Here is a 26,257-nt window from a genome sequence, read left to right as displayed (position 1 = left end):
CTTTGGATATTCTGTAGCTATCTTCCATTATCTACCTTCCTAACCATTACCTTCTCAGTCCTAATTTCTGTGAGTTATGTGATGTTTTCATTTTTACTTACACTGAGACATTATAACTGAGTTAGAACTTAAGTACAGCACATGACAGTGTCTCACTAGAATGATATATTATCTGGTAATATATAATTATTTATATATTTTTATTCTGGAGACACACTGAACATGTGTTATAAGCAACATGTTCCACATTTATCCAAAGGTTCCCAAATCCTGAAATGTATTAGAGAGTAGGACTGAACCAATTTTAAAACCTCCTACTTCAGGAAGCCCAAGATATTCAGAAAATCGATGCCTGTAATGGACACAGATATCTGCACCCCAGGCCCAGTGGCAAAATGATCCTTGACGTGTGTATTTTGAGAGAGAAAGAATTAGAAGAGTGGGAGGGCAGACTCTGCTGTATCCAAGTCAGAAAAGCATATCATTATTTAGATTTTCTCAAAGGGAGTTTAGTTTCCAAAGATACAGATAAGTCCTTGATATAGTGAAGTCTCATGTATAACACAATCTTTTGTTATTTCTTATGGTTTTATCCTTCACAGTCAAAAGTAATGCTTCTAAGGTGTCAGTGTATTTGCCATATCTCCATCCATCAATAGGCCTCATGCTTGGCTTGTCTACATAAGCTCTGACTTGTAGGAAACATTGGCAGCCACAGAACACAGGGAGAAGGCCATGCCAACTGCAGAGAGAGAATGTCACCGTGCCTTCTATCAATGCTAGGAGATATGCCCTAAGTCCCTACAGGGAGAGGCATCCAATGAGGAAAATAACATTCATGAAATCTTTTCTAAGATATTAAGTCAATACAGACTTTAAAAAATTCAGTGAATTGTAAATTTTCATTCTTAAAAGAGTAGAAATGATGGCTTGTTTTTATCTCTAGTGGATACAGGCATTTGATTCTTGACAATTATCTGCTTTTTCACCTTCACTGGATGATAGAAAGATACAACTAATGCTCTTTGATTCACCTGTAACTTGTGGAAGGAAAGTTGAATCCTACCTGACCCAGGTTTGAGACTTTTTCTGTCTGGGACAGGCACGATCTCTGTGGTACCGGGGCCATAGGAGAGCATGACATGTAGTGTTGCAGCATCATGAGGCTGGTTTTCTTATGCATTGTCAAAATGTCATGTGCTCTAGGGCCAGTGGTCGGCAAACTCATTAGTCAACAGAGCCAAATATCAACAGTACAACGATAGAAATTTCTTTTGAGAGCCAAATTTTTAAAACTTAAACTATATAATTAGGTACATTGTTATTAACTTAATTAGGGTACTCTAAGGCTTAGGAAGAGCCACACTCAAGGGGCCAAAGAGCCGCATGTGGCTCGCGAGCCACAGTTTGCCGACCACTGCTCTAGGCCATTAGCAGAGTACTTAGATATCACCATTGGAATAATTCTTCTGTTTCAAAGAACATCTTTCCCAGTCTTATATTGTGTTGTGATAATTTAATAGAACCCCATGTACTTTGGCATGAATGCTGAGCACAATAGAGCCAAACTTTATGCTAATACTGTAGCTTCCCACAGGAATCTTCAATCTAAAAGTTATATAGTAAATCTTGGTTGGATGAAGTATATGATTCAAGTGTTATGTACAGAAATGCTACTTTTATATTTTTATTTATCTTTCCCTGTTATTCTATTACTAGAGACCCAATGCATGAAATTTGTGCAAGGGCCTTGGCCCTGGTCCCTGCTTGCTGCCCCAGCAGCCCCTACCCACTGCCACTGCAGCCCCCGTCCACCGCTACTGCGCCTGGGGGGCCTCTGCTGCCTCTGCTGCAGCCCCACCCTCTGCAGCTTTGTCCGGAAGGAAGGATGTCTGGAAGGATGTCTGGTCCAATTAGCATATTATGCTTTTATTATTATAGATTGTTTAGCTAAACATTGTTATTAACTTAATTAGGGTACTCTAAGATAAATTATTTATTTTGTTTAATTAGTGGTAAATAAAAATCTTAGTTCCATCTTCAGTATCCCATAGCATATGCTTTTTAAAAAATATCCACTCATTTATTTCAGCATCCACTAGAATATTTCAAATGAATAAACCAGCTTTCTTTTTGACATGCTTAGGAGGGACCCTGGGCTTGACTTTTTATGCTTTCAAATGCACTATGAATCATTCTGCCAAACACCTGCCCTTCATGGAAATGATATATTTTATTTACACTCTTAGAAAAAAATCTATGCATGGCCATTATTAATCACTCACACCTTTAAGAATGATCTTACCTTTTAGCTATTCATCAAGATCAGTATCCTTGCTGTTAGAAAGAGACACATCATAACTGATGTACAATCGAACTGTAGATGGGTCCAAGTACATGGCTGTTACCAAAATAGATGTCTCTTCATTTTAGTATTACATACACATGTGCGTGCTTTTACGCGCGCGCACACACACGGACACACACACACACACATACACACACACACACTCTGTATCTACTCTGGCAACTTTCTTTAAAATTCTAAAGTGCTAAAACTTGTCAGCTTTCAAATAATACATCACCATGATATTGAAGAGCAACATACCATTTCCAAAAGCTGCTCTCACCCTGAGCAAGGCCAATAAGACTTTGGACAACTGGAATTAACAAAGGTTCAAAGAACAGTCTATGATTTTTATCAAAATCAAGAAAGGGAATAATTGGTAAATAATTCTCTCTGATTATGTAAGAAATCAAGATTACTTTATAATTGAATCATATCTCCATTCAAAAATGAAAAAAATAATTTTTGCTGCCTTTGACAAAAACTGTAATGCATGCTTTTCATTAGTGAAGAAGTATTAAATGCATTCACAAAATATGTTTAAAAGCATTTCATCTTCTGGTGGACAATCTCATACATCTCTAAAATGTTGCTTGGAAATTAGATGATGCTTAAATCAGCCACAGGGGAAAACAAAACAAGTCAGGGGTTGACATACCTTTAATTCTTTCTTCTTCTTGAGCTACTACAATGATTTTTGCATTGGGATAAGAATTAGAAAGGGACAAAAGTTTGGATAGCTTCCCCAAAAGTTTTAGATAATATAGCAAAATGAGGTAGAAAGTGCTGCAGAGTGAGATTCTTATAGCACGACATCTATCCTCAAATATGCATAACCTTAGAAATATCACTAAACTAAATATGAGAGAGATATTTAATTAGACTGGTAGTTCTTTAAGATTACAAGATAAAAAACAACCATTACAGTAAGGCTTTGAATCTTAGAGTTCATAAACTCTATTTTCAACAGAATGTTTAACTTCCTGGGCATTAAGGGAATTACTTAATAGAAAAGAAAATAACCCATAGGGGGAAATGTAGCCAGCAGTAAAGCTGCTTAGGCCCTAATCTAGCAGAAAGGCAAATGATTCTATGTTCACTCCAAAACTCTATGCTAAGAGTTTCTCATTTGTTATTTTTCTTTACTGGCATTAAAAGCTTCCAAAGAGAAGGGATGGAATAGTGAGCTTGTCATGAGTATTCTTTTTACTGATTTCCTCACTTCATGGAAGGAAGATCTGCAAGACACAGGATCTAATCCCAATTTCGACTCCTGTCACTAACCCCAAGTGCAAAGGAAGGCAGCCACATGGAAGAAGTTGCTGCTGGTAATAGGGATGTATCATCCACCATTAAGTGTCTCAAACACAGAGAAGCAACCAGTCCTTCTCAAGGTGTACTTATTTAGTGAATGCTTACAATGTGCCTGGAGTTGAGTGGAATTCTGGAGAGAACATAAAAATGGCAAGCAGAGGTTCCCTTTTTCAAGGAGCTCATAGTCTAGTATGAGGCTTAAGTAAAAATAATATTATAATGTGACATGGGCCACAGAATAGATCTGAATACAATTCCACAGAAACAAGTACTCTTCAGAATTATGCCTGGTATAGATTTTGCACACATTGTGAAAAAGCTATTCTATATCTTTAAGAAGTATTTTCCTGAGAACTGAAATAATTTTGCCATCTTTTATGTTACGCTGCTTTAAGAAGAGCATCCCACTTTTTCTGGTATCAAACTAACAGTCTCATTCAGTGAGGATGTTACTCTAAATCATGATGAATTCAGAGCAGCCATGTTCATTATCTCCATGTCTCAGAAAGACAAAGGCAAGACAAAGGGGTGCCCCTCCAGGATCTGGATCACTTTAGCCTGCTCATCTCAACCATCAAACCTGCACAAGGTGCGCCCAAATTTGTCAGCAAGCAGATGATTAGAGATAAAACCTCTCATCTTGGGATAAATTTAATCCAGGCAGCATGTGCTCTTGGGTCATTTTATAAATATAGTATTTTAGAACAGCATACTCAGAGCTCCAGCAGTGCATATCTAGTATTGGAGTTAAAATATTCAAATAGAAATAAAAATAACTCTCCAGAAAGTCGCCGGCATTCATGTTTCCATTGGAGAATAATTACAGAAGTCGGTTTAAAAGCTGGAATAAGAGAGGTTGAAATACCACCTCTCATTCTCTCCCCTACCCCCCACCCCCCACCACACACAGACATACTAATGACTCATTGTATTATAGTCTTAAAGCAAATGTTCCCAAACTTTCTCTTTCCTGGATTTACGGTGTCACAATTACTGACCAGGGCCAGACTCTGGAAGGAAACAGAGATTCCTCTTGGACAGTGAGGAGATCCAACCATATATCTCCTGGGGCAGAAGAATTTAGCCCTGAAGGTTTAATATATCTAATCCTGTTATTTTCTAATCCTATTACTGTAATGTTGAGGTGAATTGAATATATTTCCTTCTTTATCGCTGTGCAATCTCACATTTCCTGCAATGATGACTTTTGGCTGACCTTACAGACAGTTTTGCTTATTTAATTCTTAATAAAAATATATACAAAATCTAAGTGAAATCTCTTTACAGTAACACACAGTGCATGTCTTCTTATGATGCTTCATGACAAAGCTGGGGAGGCAGTGACTACATATCCAGCCCATGATTTCTTGCCTTTTATTAACCAGACTTATTATTACATCAAAAGTCATGGTTTCCACTGACGACAGATTCAGCACACACATATTCACACTAATGTGTATGTTTATGTGTGTGTGAAATAGCTACACAATGAGTTATTGAGTTGTATATAGAAAAAATGCTAGGCAACTGCAAATTACAAGGATATAATGCCATCGAGGGGTTTAATGGTGACATCATAAATCACAAGAGCAAAGTATAAATGGACTGTGCTACCCCACAACCCTAAGATGCCATTAGAGCTGTGATTTTAAGTCATCTACTCTCCCCAACTACCATTCCCTCATACATGGAGAACATGTGTTATAATTTTCACCTTCTCTAATTCTCTCTAATTTCCCTCACCAACTTCAAACCTTTTTTCTAAACACAGAAAGAATCTCTTTTCCCCGCTGTGCTCCTAGAGCAGCTATATTTAAATGCAATAATGATTGTCCCAAGTTGAAATATAACAATTCTAAAAACCTTGCCATTCTGGGCTAGGTGTCACACTCGTGCAATATGACAGGCAGGTGACAATATGCCCAAGAATTCAGAGATTTCTCCTCTTGGATAGCAGTGTGCTTCATGCACCTATTCTCTTTTCCTCTAGGATTAGGAGATCTAATTACATGTAGTGTCCCCATTATGAATGCAAACATAGAAATGATTTTATAGTTTTGCTTTTTATTCACATCTGAATTCAGAGAATCTAAGTAATATTCTAATTTATTTCTTATGCGCTAAATGATTTCCCTTTCTCTCTGATGCTGTCTTAGAGAAGAATATATTAACATGAAATAATAACTGGCCCAAACTTTTGTCCAAATTTAAATATGTCCTAGCAAAGCCAGCCCCATTCTAATTGCTTTTATGTGTCACTTTAAAGCTAGGAGACCCAACCTCCTGGCAGCTTTGCTTTGGGTCTTAATTAGCCACTTAACTGCAAAGTGGTTGGCACCCTAGTCCTTTCATCAGTTATTACCCAAATAGCATCACCGACTGAGGATAAAGAAAAGAAAGATCCCACATGTAGCAGGTCTTTCCATCATTATTGCCCTTTCATACAAAGACGGGGGTTCCCAACTCTAATTAAGGCTACATTTTTTAATAGGCAATTGGCATCTTATTCAATTCACTCTCAGTGCGGTGTCTTAAAGGAAAAACAATCACAGTAATGTGTGTACAGTGCTATGGAATTTGCAAAATATTTTCATCTACGTTATTACTCTTACATAGTGTCTGTCTGAGCCATGAATTAATCCATATGTTTTTATTGGTTTCTGTGATTTAAGATGTGGATTTTATTTGTCTTTATTCCACTTGCCTGCATATCCACTGAGCTACCTAATAAAATTTACCAAGTCAGTCTTCAGTATTTAAAAGGGGGTTGGCATCTTTATTTTTTGTTGCAATTCCAGGAACTGGACATACTGAGAAGCACCCTATAAGGAGAGGTACTTCTTTGCAAGCCAAGGTAAGTGACTTGTGGGTAGAAGAGTCACCTCCTTCAAAGAAGACAAATTAATTATGAGAGAAAAGGAAAGAAGGAAGATAGAGCAGAGGAGTCTTGGTTCTGTGAATATAGAAATAAGCACATAAGGGAGAAAGAGACTATAGATATAGATCAGACTTCAAAATGAAGGCGAGGGTCCAAACACAATGTGACTTAATAGGTTTAGCATTTTAGGAGAATACCCTCAATTAATGATTTGTACACAATATGATATAACATCTTTTGTTTCACCTTGAAAAGAAAATAAATAACTATGGTGCCTTCCTAATAACCAACACTTTTTTCTTAGCCTATCCTTTCAAACTGGTTTCTTTAATTTATGCTATAACACTTTTTATCAATTTTAAATGCAGGTACCATAGCCTGTCATTTTAAATCAGAAGGAATTATGTGAACTCAAAACTTCCCTGACTATCTGAAAGACAGAGTGCTCGAGACTTTGCACATCCCAAATTTCCTCTGCCCATCACAGCCCATGGAGCTGAGAACCGAATCTACAGACTGACCACTAATGATATTCGTCCAGGCTCTGTGTTTTTGAAAACTGGGAAATAGGGAATTATGTTTATGAGATTCATTTCTAAACTGCACTATAGCTTATAAAATATTAGTATTTACAATATCCTGGAACAACAAACACAGCATGGAGGCAGCTGCCTCATCAGACACTGAGCCACAGTGATCTCAGACATTTGTCTATTTATCATGGACTGGATTTCCTTGGCAAACAGTTCAATAAGAAAGACGAGCACAGCAGTTCAACATTATGCTTGTGGTGAAACTTGCCCATCAATGCCAAGTAGTACTCCTACTTGGTAAGCCTGTTGCCTTTAAGTTTAAGTGTGAATAGCAACGTGGAACTGAGATCAAATGAACTCAGTCCTTTGATTAAATGGGAAATGAGAGGTATTTTGAAGAGAACACTTTTTTTTTCCTGCCAATGTAGGCAGTATCTACAATTAAATCTCAAAACGAGCAGATGTGTGCTTACAGGAAAGATTTGAAAGAAAAATCATTAGGGACTATTATGTTTCAGCTATCCCAAAACAAACTTGTTCCTGTGAAATATATGAGTTATTAACTCTGCCAACACTAGAGCTTTTTCCCTCCCATAAGTTATTATAGAGAACCTGGTTTTTAAGTGTATTATGCATTTGAATTTGTCCAACAAGTATTCTTTTTCTAAATAAAAATTCGGTAATTTACTGGAAGAGGTTGATGATCATGGAATTGCTGTGAATTACTCAGCTAACAAAGGATTTAATTTTTTATATCAAACAAATCAGCACTTTACCTAGTTCCTTTCACATAGCAGGTATGGAATAAAATCTTACCTAATAATAGACAAACATGTAAATTAACCATCCCTCTGCTATGCTCACCAGCCAATCAGGAGAGTATGCAAATTAACCCAACAAAGATGGTGGTTAATTTGCATACGTAGGGGCAAAGCGGCAGAGCCAAGACTGAAGGCTCTGTCTGGAGCCACGAAGACTGAAGGCTCTGTCCGGAGCAAAGGCCTGGGTCCCAGGTGCCGGAGGAAAACTGGTGCCGGCAGCCAGGGGAAGGGAAGGACTATTGCACAAATCTCTTCGTGCAATGGGCCTCTAGTCTATATATATCTATATAAAAGGCTAATATGCTAAGTGTTCTTCTGCCCTTCTGACCAGTCTCTATGATGAGCACTAACAACCAGGGGGCAGATGCTCAATGCAGGAGCTGCCGAGTTGCAGTGACTTGGCAGTGGCAGTTCTTGAATAACGCACCCGAAAACCAGAGCGAAGGGAGCCCGATTCCTCGCGGGGCTGCGCAATTATACCTTTGGCCATGGGTTATGTTGTTGCTGGGGCACTGTCTGTCCTGAATCTGGTTTACTGCAAACTTGTGTTTGTGTTCCATTCCCTGTACGATAGCAACTTTGCAGAGTGCCCTCTCGCACTCCGGGACCCCTCTGGGGATGTTGGAGAGCCAGTTTTGGCCTGATCCCTGCAGGCCAGCCCAAGGGACCCCAACTGCCTGAGGGACCCGGCTCATTGGGTAGACACATGTCAAGCCACAGCACCACCTAGTGCGCTGGCCGGGGAGGGACCCCTGGAGGTTGGCTCCAGGGCATGTCTGGCTCATCTTGCTCAGTCCTGCCCTGCCGGCCACCTTCTAATTAATTTCCTTTCAATGTACACAAATCTGTGCACTGGGTGCTAGTGTTTGAATAAACAAAATAGATGAGAAGAACTTGTTCTAATAAGAGAATATTTTTAGTTAATGCTACATGGCTCCGTCTTTGATATCTAAATAATTTATTTTAAACAGTTCAAAAGGAAGAATACTGCCCTGACCAGTTTGGCTCGGTGAATAGAGCGTCGGCCTGTGGACTGAAGGGTCCCGGGTTCGATTCCGGTCAAGGGCATGTACCTTGGTTGCGGGCATATCCCCAGTAGGTGGTGTGCAGGAGGCAGCTGATCGATGTTTCTCTCTCATCGATGTTTCTAACTCTCTGTCCCGCTCTCTTCCTCTCTGTAAAAAATCAATAAAATATATTTTTTTTAAAAAAAGGAAGAACACTTTTATTTTTATTTAACTACCAGAATAATTCCACAGTGCAGCTGCTTACCCACAAAGAACCTTAGATTAAGGAATATCCACCTAAAATTAATGTGTAGCCAAGAATGTAAAAAAAAAAATCTTAGTGTGTCTGAGTATTCATTAGTGCTTCAATGTGGTAGACATTACCCTGAAAAATAAAATGGACAGTCTCTTTCCCTTTATCTAGATTGAGTTTATTCTGGCCAAAAACCACATTCCAGAGTTTTTCTAATCTCTTTATTGGTGGGTTCATTTGTGAGCAGCCATAACAGTTGGCTGAGGTCAGAAAGTCAGCATTACAGTGCTTCCAGTCTCTTGGGAGTTATAATTTTTATATAAAAATGGAGGTTATTCAGGGTGGTTTTCTCCCCCAGCTGCTTTTAAGCAGACAGTAATGCTGGCCACCCAGTGGATGAGACCAGGATGGGTGGAAGTGAAAGAAACTATTTGACGTGACTCAAAAGGAAAAAATGCAAAGTTCTTAGGGAAAATTCTGTCATGGCAAGAGGCCATGAAATGGTTGTCCTAAGCAATTTATGTTGTATTTCAGATTATAAGCCTACCTCTGGTGATCAGCTCTTAAAAATGAACACAAAACAGAAGACAGCTTTGAGAGGTGCTGTAGAAAGGGGAAGGTATGTATTAAGGCTATGTCAAGTTCATAGAATAAAGAAAATAGATGAATCCTATCTCATAAATATTTTAAATTTTTTTTACATTCTATTTTGAAGGGTATTGAAATGTCAATGAATAATTTAATATTAATTGAGTAAAACTTATGTAAGCTATTCTATTCACATGATTTTATAAAACTGAATTTATAAAAGTGACTTATATAAATAGACTATTGAGTATAATTGCTCTAAATATTAGAAGTAATAAAAGATTGGAAGATATTGTGATTTTATGATTTGATTTTGTTCATAAATGAATCAGTATCTTTTCTTTAAATCACCAATTAAAACTTTAATTAAACCTTGGCTAACATGGTAAAATTTATTTTATCAGGTTGCCATTAAGAGTATATACATGCCTATTCTTATTATGTTACTTAGAATATAAGATTTATGAGATTAGGAAAATAGGCTTATTTACTACTATATCCCTAGCACCTAGAACAGTTCCTGACAAATATTAAATATTAGATAAATTGCTGAATAAATGCACCTAAATCATTTTTCTGACCAGAGACAGACAAACTCCAAAACCAAAACAAATGAAAACCAATCATACAAAAACAAGCACTGTAAGGTAGAACCCCAAAATTTCAATGTTTTAGTAGTTTACCCAGTGATTCTGATGATCATCTAATTTTTGTAAACACCGAGTGCATCCAGTTTGGTTCTATGTATTAGTAACCACAAATGAGCTCACAGATATGGAACTCAATTTAAAAAAAAAAAAGAATGTGAATATCTTTATAAGAGGCACACTGTGGTAAGCCACTGCTTGCTGATACTATCATGAGAGTGCACCAAGGAACACGGAAGGCCGATGGACCTTGGGTTTTAGCAGGGCTGATGCTAAGTACCTTGTCTGTTGAGATAGTGCTGGCTCAAGGCAATTCCCTAACCTGATAATCCTTTTACTATTTACCAAACTTTACCTTTGATATGCCTGTATACTTTGCTAAAAGGCAAATGTGTATTCAGGAAAATAAATAGTGGACCTGGCCAGAAAGCTGTGTGTCGCTTCAAGAAAGAGGCTCCACCTGGCCCCCAATGCCTTCTAAATTCATATTTCTTGTATAGCATTTTCATTTGTGCATTGGCCCCTCCTAACCCCACTGCAAAGGTCACGGCAGCACACTCAATACAGTTATCTGAAATACATCATACTCTATCATTGTATTCTCATTTCATTTTGCTCATATTCCTCCCTGTCTGGTAAATAAAGACTTTTGGGTTTTCAGAATCTTAATTTATATGAAAACTTTTGTTTGATATTTATTTTCTTTATTTTATTTTTATAATTCTTATGTAAAATGTAGTGCATTTTTGAGATTTAAAAATTTGAAAGCTAAGAAACTTGAACCAGATGTCCTTTAAAATGCATTTCTACTATGAAATTCATTGAAGCCACTCATAATAAAAATCTCAAGTCTCCAATATTGATTTTACTTATTTATTTTACTTTTTAGGTTAATCCTCACCCAAGGACATTTTTTTCCATTGGTTTTTAGAAAGTGGAAGGGAGAAGGAGAGACAGAGTGAAAGAGACACATTGATTGGTTGCCTGCCTCCTGAATGTGCCTCTGAAGCCAGGGACCTAACCTGTAAACACGGTACATGCCACTGATCAGACTCGAACCTGGGACCCTTCAGTCTGCAGGCCTATGCTCTATCCATTAAACCAAACCAGCTAGGACTCTAATATTGATTTAATGGAGAGCGCTATGCAGAAGACACAAGCAAATTAAGAGTTTTATGCCTTGAGGGTTGGAACTAGATCTGCCTTCAAATGCAGGAATCTCATTAGTTACCTTAAATTTTAATGTTTGTGTGTTTTTTAAAGCACATTGAAAACTGAGACTTACCTCTTTCAGGTTACCATTGTGATAATAGATTCAAAAATCCTTTGTGTATTGAAGGAGTCTTTAAAACTTTGTGACCTGGCCTTTGCTTCTCTTTTCAGCCTCATCTCTCTAAACTTTATTCAAAATATTATCAGGTCTGAAGGTGAGACCTATTCACCAAAAAACAGAAAGCTCTCTGAATCCTACCCTTTTTGGTTGTTAATGGGAACTTCATTACATAGGCATGGTTATTTAAATCACTGGCCATCAGTTGACCTCCAATGCCTCTCCTGTTTCTAGAGGTAAGGCGAATGTGGGGACTGAAAGTTCCAGTCCTTCAGTCACAATCAGCCATATCCTTGGGTGCTTCCCAAAGGTCACCATATTAACATAACAAAAACATCGTTACCACTCTTATCACTTAGGAAACTCCAAGGGTTTTTATATAAGTAATGTATTTTCTTATATATCAAAATATCTCTACTCAAAACTTTCTTATCTCCAATTCTTCAACTTAATTCCTCTGTTTGTGACGGCCGTCAGAGTACCTGCATGAAGTTGGTCAGAGCCCCTTCAGAGCCAGTTGTGTAATGGGCACTGGGACAAGAGACAGGTGAGTCCAAGAGCTGGTGCATGGCGATACGTATCTTCAGTGTTTTCACAGAGACTAACACATAAGAAGTATCAAAAATATTTGTGGCTTTTTTTATCATCAGAAGTATACTATCAACACTGGTGGAGGAAGTTACCTAGTCTGAGAAGTTAAGAGAATTTTTAGGAACTTTTAAAATGGTGGCAGTTAAAATTAAAATGGCTGTAGTGGTTTGGAGAAGAATGCATAGAGGATGGCTTTCAGGCAAAAAGGTAGACTCAAGATAGGTAGTGAAAGTGAATAAGTATGCCTGAGAAGATAGTGGGGTAAGGATGAGGCAGGGAATTCTGATAAATTTTGAAGCACAGTGTACATCTACATGGCTTGGGATCTGCAGGAAGAACTGAGCAGTTGTGATGGTTAATCGTATGTGTCAATTTGACCAGGATACCCCGTGGACACTATTTCTGTGTGTCTCTGTGAGAATGTTTCTGGAAGAGATTACCATTTGAATCAGTATAAAAGATCCCCTTACCAGTGTGGATTTGCATAATCCAATTGGTTGAGGGACCAAAGAACAAAAAGGTAGAGAAAAGGTGAATTCTCTCTTTGTTCTAGAACAGGACTGTCCATTTTCTCCTGATCTTGAACACTAGATATGCTGGTTTCTTAGGCCTTCCAACTCTGGGACTTACACCCTTTAGACCGGGAGTTACATGATCAGATCCCCTGGTTCTCAGGCCTTCGGACTCAGACTGGATTATATCCCTGACTCCAGCTTGCAGATAGCAGATCATGGGACTTCTCAGCCTCTGTAATCATGTGGGCCAGTTTCTATAATAATTCTCCTCTTATAGATATCTGTATTTATGCTACTGATTCCGATTCTTGATTCTCTGGAGAACCCTAATATAGTAGAGTAGAGAATACTGACATTTTTAAGACTGATAATTTGCAGAGGACTAATTTGCGGCAGTTTTTCTGGGTTGTAAATGCAAGCTGTTGCAATAAGAGCTGTGAACTTGAAATATAGTGATTGGTGTTTTGATTTTGTCTTTGCCACCTAGAGCATTTTTCTTAGCTGCAAATGTAAGAGATGGAATAGAAATTCTTTGAGTCTCTTTCAGGATTGATCTTTATACAATTATCATGGCAAATTAGAATCTTAGGATTCTGTAAATATCTAATTGAGGTATCCTTAAAGGTGTGGAATTGTGGGCAGTACTATATAAAACTTAAAATAAAATTTTTATATGTGCCTGTGACTAGATAGCTAAATGATCAAGTAGCAAATATGTGATAGAGAAGGTGATCTTGCAATGTATAGGGAAGAACTATAAGAAATTGCATTTTAATATTGTCTAGGTAAGAATGTCAGTGAGGAAATGAATGAGAAAGAGAAGAATGGCAGGTAGATTTGGGTGATACCTACATTTTCATATATCAGGTATCTAGATTTATGGGAATGGACAAAGCTGTTAAAAATGTTAATCTAAGAATTTTATATTGGAGTCACATGAAGCTTCCTTCACAAATGAGTTGTATGAAAGGAAAATTTGAAAGAGTGGTTGAGTAGTAAAATGTAAACAACAATAAAAATCCTGAGTCCTTGGATGTGTCCTTTAGTTGAATAAAGAATATACGAGAGTAAGAATCTTGCTAATGTTGAAGTGATATGGCAAAACCAGTGTTTTGTACAGAGAGTTACATTAGTGACATATAATATGACATAGGAAAAAACATAGGCAGGATTTATTCAACATTTCAGTAGGTAAATTAAAAATAATACAACTAGAATATTACTTTTACTCTTTCCAAAGCTTTCATTAGCTTGATACCAGAGACATTCTGATTATTCTGGAGCTGACCTAATTATGACCAGAACTGGTCTTCATCTTGTGTCTGATAGAATGACTATCCTTTGACACCATCTAGCTACTTCCTCTTCTTTTTATATTTTTAATATAATGCTATGTGAAATATGGTATTTGTGTATGAATTTAGGGTAGATAGGATTAATCAGAGAAGAATGCAAGCAATGTTTTCTGTTCAAAAGATAAGTGTCAATGACGGGATGGCAGATGACTTCAGTATGCAAATATTTTGGCTTTCAGAGAGATAAGATGGATTCCAATACAAACTGCTTCCACCTGCAGAATTTCCTTAGTAAAAATATGGTCATGTTGTCTTTGGTCCACTTTCTTTATAAAGACACTCAATTTTCTTTACTGCGCTATAATGGCCCTGAGATGCATTCTTCATGACTAAGGTTAAGGTGGAGGATGCAGATGTAACACCATCCTATAAAACTGTAGTTTTATCCATCTGGATCAACTTCCATGCTACTAGTATCCATATGGGAAATAGCAAAGAAAGAAGAAATATGGCTTTCATTAGATTTGTAAAATATCCTGAAATAAAACAGAATAGATTGTCTATCAATTTGTTTATCATTCTGGACAAAGGAATGTGCCAATCACCCAAATATGTATATATATATTTCCCTATACAATTGAATCTCCTTGATATTTACATCTGGATATGTTGCCCTATGGAAAAAGTCTTTAAAAGTGATCTATTGTTTTTATCTGGTTCTTTTCTTCCACAACTATGGCATATTGTAAATTGTCTCGAAGAGTCTTGTTACAGTGTTTAGTTCTTTAATCTGATGTCAAACTGAAGGTTAGTTTGACCCATATTAAGTAAGGGTAGAAAAATAGAAAAGAAGACATTGGTGATAAACAGTGTTTAATTCCTTTTTGGAGAAAACAATCAACTCTCTTTCTGTAGGATAAAGCTGAAAATGGCAAAAGCTCACACAAATATACAGTGCTGTATCATTCTCGGGTTAATAAAAACAATTTATATGCAGGGCAGTGAACAAGAGAAAAGTTATGGAAAACATTTCTCATCCAAGGACAGTACACCAGATGTGCTAAGACTTATGGGAGCAATCAGAGGTGCCCAGTCTCTGCAGCGGGCCTCATTAAGTTAGACTGTGACCCAGCACCTTCAACTTATTAAGCTGTCTAGAACTTCAGTGATTAAAACCAAAGAAAGGTCAGATACAAACCTTTGGAATGTCCCTGCACGGATTATTTTCTTACAGGCACTAGAACTTCATGGAGCTACTTCTCATGATGCATGGACTTTTAAAAATTGGGTATTTGAACTGGATTTACCCAGAGAATTAAGAAAAATTTTAGTAGCTGGCACCTCCTCAAGTTTTTTTTCACAAGTTTCAAAACTTTAACCAAAATCTAAATAAGTATCCTTAGAAGATAGTTTTCCATGTCAGGACTGAGACCAGAGGAACAGATTTATGGAGATCTTAACATGCTCAGTTAGGTCCTAAAGATAAGTGAGAGTTGTAGCTACAGAGAGAGGTATTGGGAATATACTTTCAAAATGTTACAATTAATTGATGTAAAAGTTATGTTAAAGACTTAATGCTGCCCCAAGTCCTATTCTAGGCTTTAAATATTATATGAGTTTATATAACTTTTCTCTGTCCCTCTCCTTTAAATTTATCTATCTCTATATTATGATATCTAGATACACCACACTCTGAATACATTCATATGTAATATAGAAGCACAGGAGTATCGTGTATCCTATATAATAAAAGCCTAATATGCAAATCGACCAAATGGCAGAACAATGGGTCGCTATGATGTGCACTGACCAGGGGGCAGATGCTCAATGCAGGAGCTGCCCCCAGCCCGCAGGCCCCAGACCGGCCAAGGTGGGTGCCAGTGGGGGGCCCCCAATCACTTTGCCAGTCGCCCCACAGATCAGCCCTGATCACCAGCCAGGCCTAGGGACCCTACCTGTGCATGAATTTCATGCATTGGGCCTCTAGTATATAAATAAATATTATACATGTATCTAAGATAATGTTAAATGTTGCCATTCCTGTTGTTTTGGAGTTTAAGAAGTCTCAGTTGGATTTGCACCAACCCTGTTCACATCCCCAAGCAAGTTGCTGTACTATCTCTGTACCACATGAAGACTGTGAAGCAATTTCTGCAACCTTAGTCTATTGCCCATCTGTAGGTTTGGGAAGAGAAAAAATGGAAAGGACAATTTAACTCCTACAATCCTCCCCTCATTGTGGCACTTTCCCTTACCCCTATCAAGTGAAGAGGGTTTCCTTCAAAAGAAATGTTTGAAGAGTTTTACAATTCCTTGGAATTTGAGGGCCATAGGACCTGGCCCCTGCCCCCTATAGGGAGAATTTCCAAAGTAACACAGTGATGAGGAGAGAGCCCACCAGAGAGCAAACGATGACTGCATGTTGTGTAAAGGGCCAATGGGAACCCTGAGGAAGGGAACCTTCCCTGAGTCTTCTCTTCAGTGACTCCATTTCACTGAACCACTTGGGTGAAGGAACACCGCAGGGGCTGAACTACCATTAGCAGAGGTAACAAGGGAGGGTTCAATGGCAGCAAACTGAAAGAAACTTATAAAAAGCCACAAAATTCCCCATGGGGGGGGGGGGGGGGGGGCGGGACATAAATTATTCATGTTCACTCCTCCTCCCTATTCTAGGATTTCAGTGGGTTGGGGAGAAACTTTAATTTGCATAGATTTGGAGTTAGAGATAATCACAGGATTTTGTCAGGAACAGAGAAAGAGTTACCTCAACCTGATCCAGAGAAAAATTGCCATCTTCAAATTCATTATGTTTAAGATTATTTAGAACAGTATAGTTTCGTCAGAATTATGGTTTCCAACCTACTGGGTGATCTTGCATATGCTGTCTGAGACTCAATGAACATAACCCAAGCAAGCCCTGTGTGATTAGAAATGAATTTAGTCTAGATTCTACAAGATCAGGCTATTTTATCTACGAAGATCTTGGCATTCATCTTGCCATGGATGGATTCCAGAAGACCATAGTGATTCAAGTGTGGCGATATGGAGTGAAGTGAATATGGCAAGAACTTTGCCTTTTATACTGAATTAAGAAATGAAAATGAACATTGACAATGAGATTTAGAAGGGGGTCTATAATTTGGTGGGTCAAAGTGCCTATGAGGTATTAAAACAAAAAGGATATATAAACTTTGCCATTGGTGTAAGTGTGGCTTATCTAATTGTATCCACATTTAAAATAATATCAAGGTATATCTAATATTAATAATAATGAAACGTATATGGCATTGAGAATAAATTCTTCTGAGCCTTCTTGTGTTCTAAAGACTCAGCAATTACCTTTCATCATTAAGAACCTGAGAGTAGATATATTTCAATATTCAGAAAGATCTAAAACAACTATGATGTCTGATTTCTATGCTGAGGAAATGTAACAACTCTAATGTGACTAGCTGAGCATTCAGTTGCCATCTAAGTTTATGGGTCATAGTTTACTGTTTTTTCCTAAAGCAAGAATGTGGGCCAAGAGTACCAAAGCACACTAACGAAAAACTTGCATTTTAACCTGTGAAAAAATTAAATCAACTACCATAATGTGCCAAAGCTTGAAAAACAATTTTACATGGTTCAACTTAAAACTAAGTAGAAATATGTATGAGAGTAAATTTTCTCCGATGAAACGATTAGACTACACACATCAGACAACATTCTCTTTTATATCCTGTCATTTCAAGAGCTAAGTTCTAAGTTATCTTTTAAAAATAAGATAACTGGCAATCTATAATAATAAAAGCATAATATGCTGATTAGACCAGATAGCGGAACGACCTTCCGGATGTCCTTCTGGATGAAGCTGGTGCTGTGAGGGCCGAGTCCCTTGAACGAATTTTGTGCATCGGGCCTCCAATTTAAAATAATAACTTTAATTGACTTTAAAATTATAATATTAATGTAATTTTCACTGTAGACCTTATGAAATATAAAGAAAGGCATATTAAAGGAAACAAAATTTGCAACACCCAGGGAGAGTCATTATTTGTTTTGGTGTGTTTGTGTATACACACACACATCTGAACTATATAGGCATTCTGTTTTGGTCTTTTTGCCATCAATTTTCTGTATATTTTCCCAAATCATTTTTTATCCATCGAAGCACAATGCTTAATGTCTTCATATTATTACTTCAGATGGCCGTCGCTAGCACACGAATGGATATTTAGGTGGTTTTTTCATTTTTCTATTAGAACTCTGTACTGAGGATCCATATACATTCTCTTTTTTGGTAAACTTCCTATTCCTTCATGAAAAGTAGAATTATTGAATGAAAGGGCTGACACAATTTACATTTTGAATACATATTTACAAAAACTGGAGGTCAAAATGCTATCTCATGTATTTTCAATTTATATTTTTGACTACTCACTGAAATTTAACTTTTTTATTTATTAGAAATTAGTATTTATTATGTATGCATTTAAATTTTTATTTTTCTGCAGCAAGAATTTATCTTATATATTGGGATATAAGAACTTGTTACATGTTAAGAATTCTTACAATGTGTGCCAGACATGAGTAACATGAAATAAAAAGTACTTGCGTTCACAGCTTATTTTTGCATTCCAAGACAGAAAATAAATATGCAAACAAGGAAACAAGACATCCCTGTGTTTCAGACAAAGCCATTTCTTTGCATCTGAACTTTTAGATAGCAGTAGGGCTAGTAGGATAGAGAAGAGTGGTACCTTAGCTAATGTGGCCAGAGAATCATAAGGTGCTCTAGTTTCTCAAAGTTTTTATTTTTTATTTTCTTTTATTTATTTTATTTTTTAAATACATACATTATTTTATAGTTTTCCTTATTTTGATCTTACCTACTTTTGTCAACTGTCTTTCTTTGTATTTTATATTTTTGTTGTTATTATGAATGGGATCTCTCTTTGCATTATGTTTCCTAATTGGCTATAGCAGTGACTAACTGTTTTAATTATGTCTATAATTAGAGCAACAGTACTGGTGCTAGCATCAGAGTGAACGAATTACCACAGGGTGCTACTCAAATTTCCTGGGTTTGGGCCCTCAAGATTTGTATCTCCCTAACTTCCTAAGCTTACACTCAGTGTGGAAGTGTCACAGTTAGAGAACCTTATGATGATCAAAAAGCTTAGCCTTTTAAAAAGGATGTATGCCTAGTGGTAGTTTATGTTTTGACATTATACTATGAAACCTATACAATACTTTTAATTTGTGTATCTTGCATCTAGTGAAGTTAAGAAACTTTGAAAAGATATTTATATGTTTTAAAAACCCACTTAATATTACCCAGGTTGTATTTCAGTTTCTGAACTTGTTTTCTTACAGATTTTTCTTTCAAGAAAAAAAAACAAAAAACCGTGATTCATTCTGGCTGGATAATGCTGAACGAGACCAAGAAGCTCTCTGTGCTTTGGGACTTCACACGTGGCCAGGGAGGATCTGGATGGCTGTATGAGGGGGGCTGACTGACTGTGGGAACAATATCCAGGAAAGACCTATCTTCCTGTCTCGCTGAGCGTCTGCCTGTGTACTTCCATAGCCCTCATTGTTATGTGGGGGCCCTGACAGATCACATTATCCCAGGGACAACATAAGCGTCAAGGAGAAACTTTCTCACATGATTCTCCTAAAGGTCTGTCTGTGGTTTGCAGTAAAGTTTTGGAAATTTTTTCTGCCAGACATTCAAAATATTAATTACAATGTTGCATTAATATAATCCATTAATATTTTTTGGTCTAATTAATTTTTTCCTACTAAATTTGAAGACTTTGGATGCTTTGTGTTTTGGGGTCAAGCCTATATGTTATTATGTCTTTCACAGGCTGGGCTGAAAAAAGTTTAAGTAATATAACGAGAGACTATTGATGCCATGAGTGTCTACTCTTCCTATACACCAGAGATTTAACTTAAGGATAGCGATAAATGCTTGCCTTCTGCCAGTCACACACCATCACCAAGTACTCCCATAAATACACATCACTTCCTTCTGTATGTTCCCCTATCATTTCACACTTGACTATCATCGTGCTTAGGACCATGATTTAAAATTAATTATCTGAGTTTTCCTTACTGGATTGTAACTCCAAAAAAGGTAGGAAATTGCTCTTAATTTTCTTTTTGTCTTCTTCAAGCTTCTGTGTAGGGCAAGCATAAGTTAATTGCTTAGTGAGTGAATTGATAAATCATTAAATAATGTTTTTATTTTGTTCTCACATTATTTTTTAACTTGATCAACATCAGAGTCTGCCAAATGCTTTTATAAAGTATTTAACTCTATATTAAGTTACTAAAACGTAAACAATTTTCTGTTAAAAAATGATTGTTTTCACTGCGCTTCTCTTCAACTTCTGGGGTAAACTCATGTTTGGTTTGATGAGTAAGTGTATTTAGACATTTATCTGGCACGTTTGAATAAATTCCTCTATGACGATAGATCAGTGTACTGTTTTTAAAGTAATAATATAGCATGTGGAATTTACTCTGACAGCTTTTAGCAGCAGCAATAGCTAACACTCATGTAACATTTACTAGGTGCCAGGCTAGTAGCTAACTTAAAACTACTTGCCAGGCATGATTTAAGGACTTTATATATATTAATTTGTTGAATATTCTCATTAGCTCTGTGAGATTACCATTATTATTCCCATTTTACACATAAGAGAACTGAAGCTAGAAGAAGTGAAATGAATACTAGTACCCAGAGTTATGTAGCTGGTAAGTGGTAGAAATAGCTTTCGAAACTAGGCCATCTGGCTTCACAGTCTGCGAACCTGACCACGATGCTGAAGACTCTTCAAAGACTTTGCTATTTTAGGTCACATTTAAAACATGACCCTGAGGAGGAAAAAATATTAAGCGGTAAAGATAGAATTACAGACATGTAACCTACCTTGAAATCAACATTAGCCCAAGAGAATTTTATTGATGGTAACAAACTGCTAGAATATGAATCATATGCTCACATGTTAAGCACAAAATTTGAGATGAAAAGTAGCACACAGAGTGTCCATTGCAGTCTGTTATGGCCAAGCCTCATCCAGAGTCTTAAACAAACAACACTACGATCTGCAGTGTTGGTTTTTGTTGTTGTTGTTTTTTTGTTTTTTTACATGGAAGTGTGTGTGTGTGTGTGTGTGTGTGTGTGTGTGTGTGTGTGTGTGTTTTCTTTCAGGCAAGACTAATTAATTAGTTAAGAAAGACTGTCCACCTGAGTTTTCAATCCTCTTCACACCTCCACATTTCCTTGAATCTTGGCTGAGAGAAGGGGGTCCCTGAGCCTGCCAGCCCATCCTTTGTGCCTCTCAGTTTATCCCTTGCCATCTGTCTGACAACATTGCCACCTCTCACCCCAAACCTGGCCCCCTCATCCTCAGCCCAGCTTTTAGTCAACCTCACTAGCATGCTCATTCATTCAAAGTCACTTCAACTCCTGATTTCATCTGGTTAGAAAAAATGACATCATAAAGCAAATTATAACAGAAAAATAATTTTATCCACATTGTCATAAAAATGATTCAGAATAAATAAAAGTAGGAATTATTTCAAAGAACGGTAGGAAGAACCTTCTTATATGCCAAGTGTGTTTATCAGATATGTACCTCCACTCAGGAATTGTCTGCAAGACAATATTGTTACTACCGAAAGGATACCATCAAATAGTACCAGATATTATATTACATTAATATAAATTGATATCAAATTAGAAGGAGCTTATGTTTCTTGAGTGTTTACATTGTGTGGTATGTGCCTTACATATATTAACTCATTTGATCTTCACCAATTATGCTCAGATAGGTGTTATCAACCCTCTTCACAGATTTCAAAAAACAGAAATATTACAAAATATTTCTCCAAAGTCTCAGCATCAGTAATTTGCAGCAGTGGGATTTGATATTAGTCTTTTCCAAATCTCAAACTCCTTCCACAATACCATGATTTAAAAAAAAAGGGGGGGGGGTGATGAATTTTAAAGAGGGACTAGAGAAGCAGTGAGGGACAATGCCTATAGAGGGCAGGTACCTCGCTGGGAGATTTGCAAAGCCAGAGGGTAACTTAAATCTAGGAGAGTCTCGCCCTGGCAGGTGTGACTCAGTTGGTTGAGTGTCATCCTATGCATTGAGAAGTCATTAGTTTGATTCCCCATCGGGGTATATGACTGGATTCAATCCCCAGTAGGGGGCATGCAGGAGGTAGCTGATCTATGTTTCTCTCTCTCCAACTCCCTTCCTCTCTCTCTAAAACTGATAGAAATATATTTTTAAAAACCTAAGAGAGTCTCCAAATGTTGACAAAAGGGTGATGTCCTAGCCAAGTAGCTCGGTTGGTTAGAGCAGTGTCCTGATATGGCAAGGTTGTGATTTGATCCCTGATCAGGGCCCATGCAAGAATCAACCAATGAATGCATAAATAAGTGGAACAACAAATTGATGTTTCTCTCTCTTTTTTCCTCTTTCTAAAAAAGAAAAAAATCAATTAATTTAAAACAAGAATAAAAAGGTTCTGGGAATCTCTAGAATGTTTTCTATTTTGCAGTATTTCTGGAAGCTCGCTGTTTATGGCAGACTAGAATGAGAGACTGGAAAAGACTTTAAAGAGGATGTTGAAGTGAGGAAACCCCAGACTTGTTTACCATATTTATATTCATTAAGTTCCAATATTTTAAATTCATACTCCAATTGTTAAAGTTATTGTTTAAAACATATTGTTTACTACCAGATGGAAGATAGTGAAGTGAGTGCTGATAGAAACAGAGAAGTGATTGTCTGAGATATTAGAAAAGTGGAATACATAGGATTTAGCATCTATTTGAATGTGAGGAAAAGAGGTGATATTGCAATCAGAAAGGCCCCAAGTGTGAAACTAGATGATCCAAGAAGGGTGATGGGTTTAGTGTGTGGTGCTTGTAGGGCATCTTTGTAGAGATGATCGGAAGGAATTTTTGAAGTGGGAGAAAGCTTGTGATGTACGTGATGGTTAATATATACATTTGTTTAGAAATGATAGTTAAAGCCAGTCTAATATAGGTGGTTTTAAAGGGAAAGAACATACAGGGATAAAAACTGGAAACTTCTATTTAGGGAGCAGAATGAGAAATAACAGTCTAAAAGAAAAAGGCCTAAAAAATACAATTTGAGAGAGCAGCATCATGGAAGCCACAGGAAGAGAGCTGTGATGAAAAAATTCTACAGAACATTCAAGATAAGGATAGAAGAAAAAATCTTAGATTTGGCAGATTATTATTACGTCTCTGAGAGAGTGAAGCCCTTGATCAATGGAGCAAGTGGAAAAAGAAAACATTAGGAAATAGAGGCTCTTTTTTCTGAGAATGATCTTTTGAGTAATCTACCAGTAAAGGGAACATCCAGCAGGGCAGTGGTGATGGGATCAGAGGCACTAGCATGTATGCAGTCTTACCTTTTGAGGAAAAGGATCTAGGAGAGGGAGAAGGTGAGGGAGAAAGAAAGAGAAAGGGAGAGGGAGAGGGAGAGGGAGAGAGAACAGAAATGGTACATGACTATTGGGACAAGCTCTCAGAGGGTGGAGAAGGGTCACAATTAAATTACTTCTTTATCTTCAATAGGAGGGAGAGAGGAGAAGATGGGTGAAGAAGCTGAGTTTTGAAGAGAAATGGGAGAGATGTTGAGGAAGTTCATTGCTTCTGGTCTTGATGTCACTTAAGGTGAGATTATTTGTAGATACTAAGTATGAATTGGGGCTCCCTTCTTTAGGAAATGAAACAGGTTTATGGAAATGCAGCCAATTTAAAGACAAATTAAAACATTGATTAGGACTAGTGAGTGGCTGGTTTCTTCATAGTTAATGATGGAACCAGTTGTTTTGTTATAGAGCTCTCTCCAGTATAACTTGAAAATTCAAGAGCAGAAACACTGGCATTCCTGGTTTATTTGGGTTAGGGAGTCAGCCAACCTCTTTCTATTGCAGCTTCCAAACTTTTTTCAGTATCTTCAAAAATTCAGTAAACTATTTTCTTTATTGTTTTTGTCTACCAAGTTCCATGATCCTTATCTGCTTCTGTAATTTCAATACATAGATCACAATCTTTCTCTCCTTACATATTGACATTATCCTCTCATTTTTTCACAATTCACATTAATAACATCATTGTTTCAAAGTCCCTTGACTTCCTCAGCTCTATTTAAGTACATCTCATTTCACCTAAGCAATCTAAAAACACGTCTACATTTCACATGCCATCATCATTTTTCATAGCTGCTTCTCTACCATGATCTTGACCTGCAGCTTCAGATTTAAGAATCTCAATTAGTGAATAAAAATATACTTTAAATTGAAGGTAAAATGGCATGTATTTTAAGCTGAAAAATAATTATTCTGTAAGACTGATCCTCCTACATCCAGAATTCTAATACATTATTTTTCTCTGAAAGACAATATGTTAGTATGCTGATTAGTAAATATAAATGAGTGTGTTCACTTTCTGAAATGTTCCCTTGAGTTTTAAAATGGATACTACATAATCCATTAAATAATGGTCTCTATTGAATGAATATCTACACTGTCATATGTATTCAATGCACATTCTATAAACTCATAGAAACATTTCAGATATATCAAAGCCTTCTAGCTAATTATTACCATAATTATTATTTGTACAGTGGTCAGACTCCAAAACCTAGAATTTTACCCTGTAATACTCATATATGTAACATTCCACATATTACCTTGAAAGTGTTTTTTTAAATGCAGTGTAAATATTTCTAGAATTATACTGATCTTTGAGAACTTAAAGTTGCTATAAATTGAATGGTATAGAATGACTATTTTAACCAAAAACATAGGGCTTGTAGTTGTTCAATTAGAATTCCAACTATGCCACTTATAAACTTTGGGATTTTGGAAATTTAAGCCAAAAGTTTTGGTAAGTCTCATTTGCTCTATAAAATAGAAAAAAAAATCACACCTATAACACCAAGTTGTTGTTTAAACAATTAAATTAGAAAATTTTTGCAAAGTGTTTAGTACTTCTGAAACATAATAACTACTCAACATGTACCAGGTAATACAGTAGGTCCTCAGTTTATGTCGGAGATCCGTTCCTATGGCGCAACGTACAGCGATTTTCGCCGTAAGTCGGAACCACCTACATAAGCACCCACATCACTCACATGGAGCACATACACAGCAGTAATGAAGTGAAACAGTAAAAAAAAATTAAAAGAAAGATAACAATTCCTGACCTTTACTTGTGGTAAATAAATAATAAAAAACATAAAGCACATATGTACATATGTCAAAATGATGGAACTTTTTTTTTTAATAAATAAACTAGAGGCCTGGTGCACGAATTCGTGTACAGGTGGGGTCCGGCAGGCCCACCCTGATAAGAGCCGATGGGAGGGAGGGGAAGCAGGAGGTTGGCTGGCTGGCCCTGCCTCCTGGTCAAACTCCTGGTTGAGGGGACAATTTGCATATTAACCTTTTATTATATAGGATGGGAGATGGCGACATAACCATGAAACAATGTACGTTGAGTCCGACATAATCCGAGGACTGTCTGTAATAGTATTGCTATTATAATTATGTCCAACTAATATTTTTTCAAAGTATTTTGAAATATTTGTAAGCATTAATTAATCTCACAGACACTCAGAATGCCTTAGTAAGATAACATATAAGGACATCTCTGACCAAAAGATGTTTAATAAGATACAATATATTTTTAATGGTGCTTTAGTTATCAGTATAGGAAGCTAATTCTTTGATAGTATAGATTCTATTTTCCTATTTTAAAAATTCCCCACAATTGTGTGTGTGTGTGTGTGTGTGTGTGTGTGTGTGTGTAGATGGCAAATAGTAAAAGAAAACATTCTGGTAGTCTGGTGTCAATGTCACACAGCTCCAATTCCCATCGCAGATATTTCTTCAGTGTACCGGATTGCAGCGCCATGGTTGGGAGGCTGGCTGCATCAGCTCCCACACATGTGGCCCTAGAAGTGCTTCCATCCCTGTCTCCCACCACCTCATAATGAGTCCCCGGTGGTGCTCCGTTAGGAACTGAGCTGTCATCCTCAAGTTGGCACTCGCTGATTTTGCCAGCACTGTTTCTGATGATGTGTTTGTTAG

General features: G+C 37.0%; 1 long non-coding RNA gene across 1 annotated transcript in view; it reads left to right on the top strand.

Annotated features, from left to right (window-relative positions):
* LOC102252913 overlaps positions 1-20,552 on the top strand; it is a 195,107-nt gene extending 174,555 nt beyond the window's left edge. The window contains exons 8-11 of the long non-coding RNA XR_001363151.1: positions 6,460-6,515; positions 9,688-9,772; positions 12,196-12,265; positions 19,481-20,552. This is a non-coding gene — a long non-coding RNA (uncharacterized LOC102252913). The remainder of the gene's footprint in view (positions 1-6,459; positions 6,516-9,687; positions 9,773-12,195; positions 12,266-19,480) is intronic.
* Positions 20,553-26,257: the final 5,705 nt, after the last annotated feature.

Source organism: Myotis brandtii, unplaced genomic scaffold (genome assembly GCF_000412655.1).
Source record: "Myotis brandtii unplaced genomic scaffold, ASM41265v1 scaffold344, whole genome shotgun sequence".
Classification (NCBI taxonomy): domain Eukaryota; kingdom Metazoa; phylum Chordata; class Mammalia; order Chiroptera; family Vespertilionidae; genus Myotis; species Myotis brandtii.
This window is presented reverse-complemented; position numbering and strand designations above follow the sequence as displayed.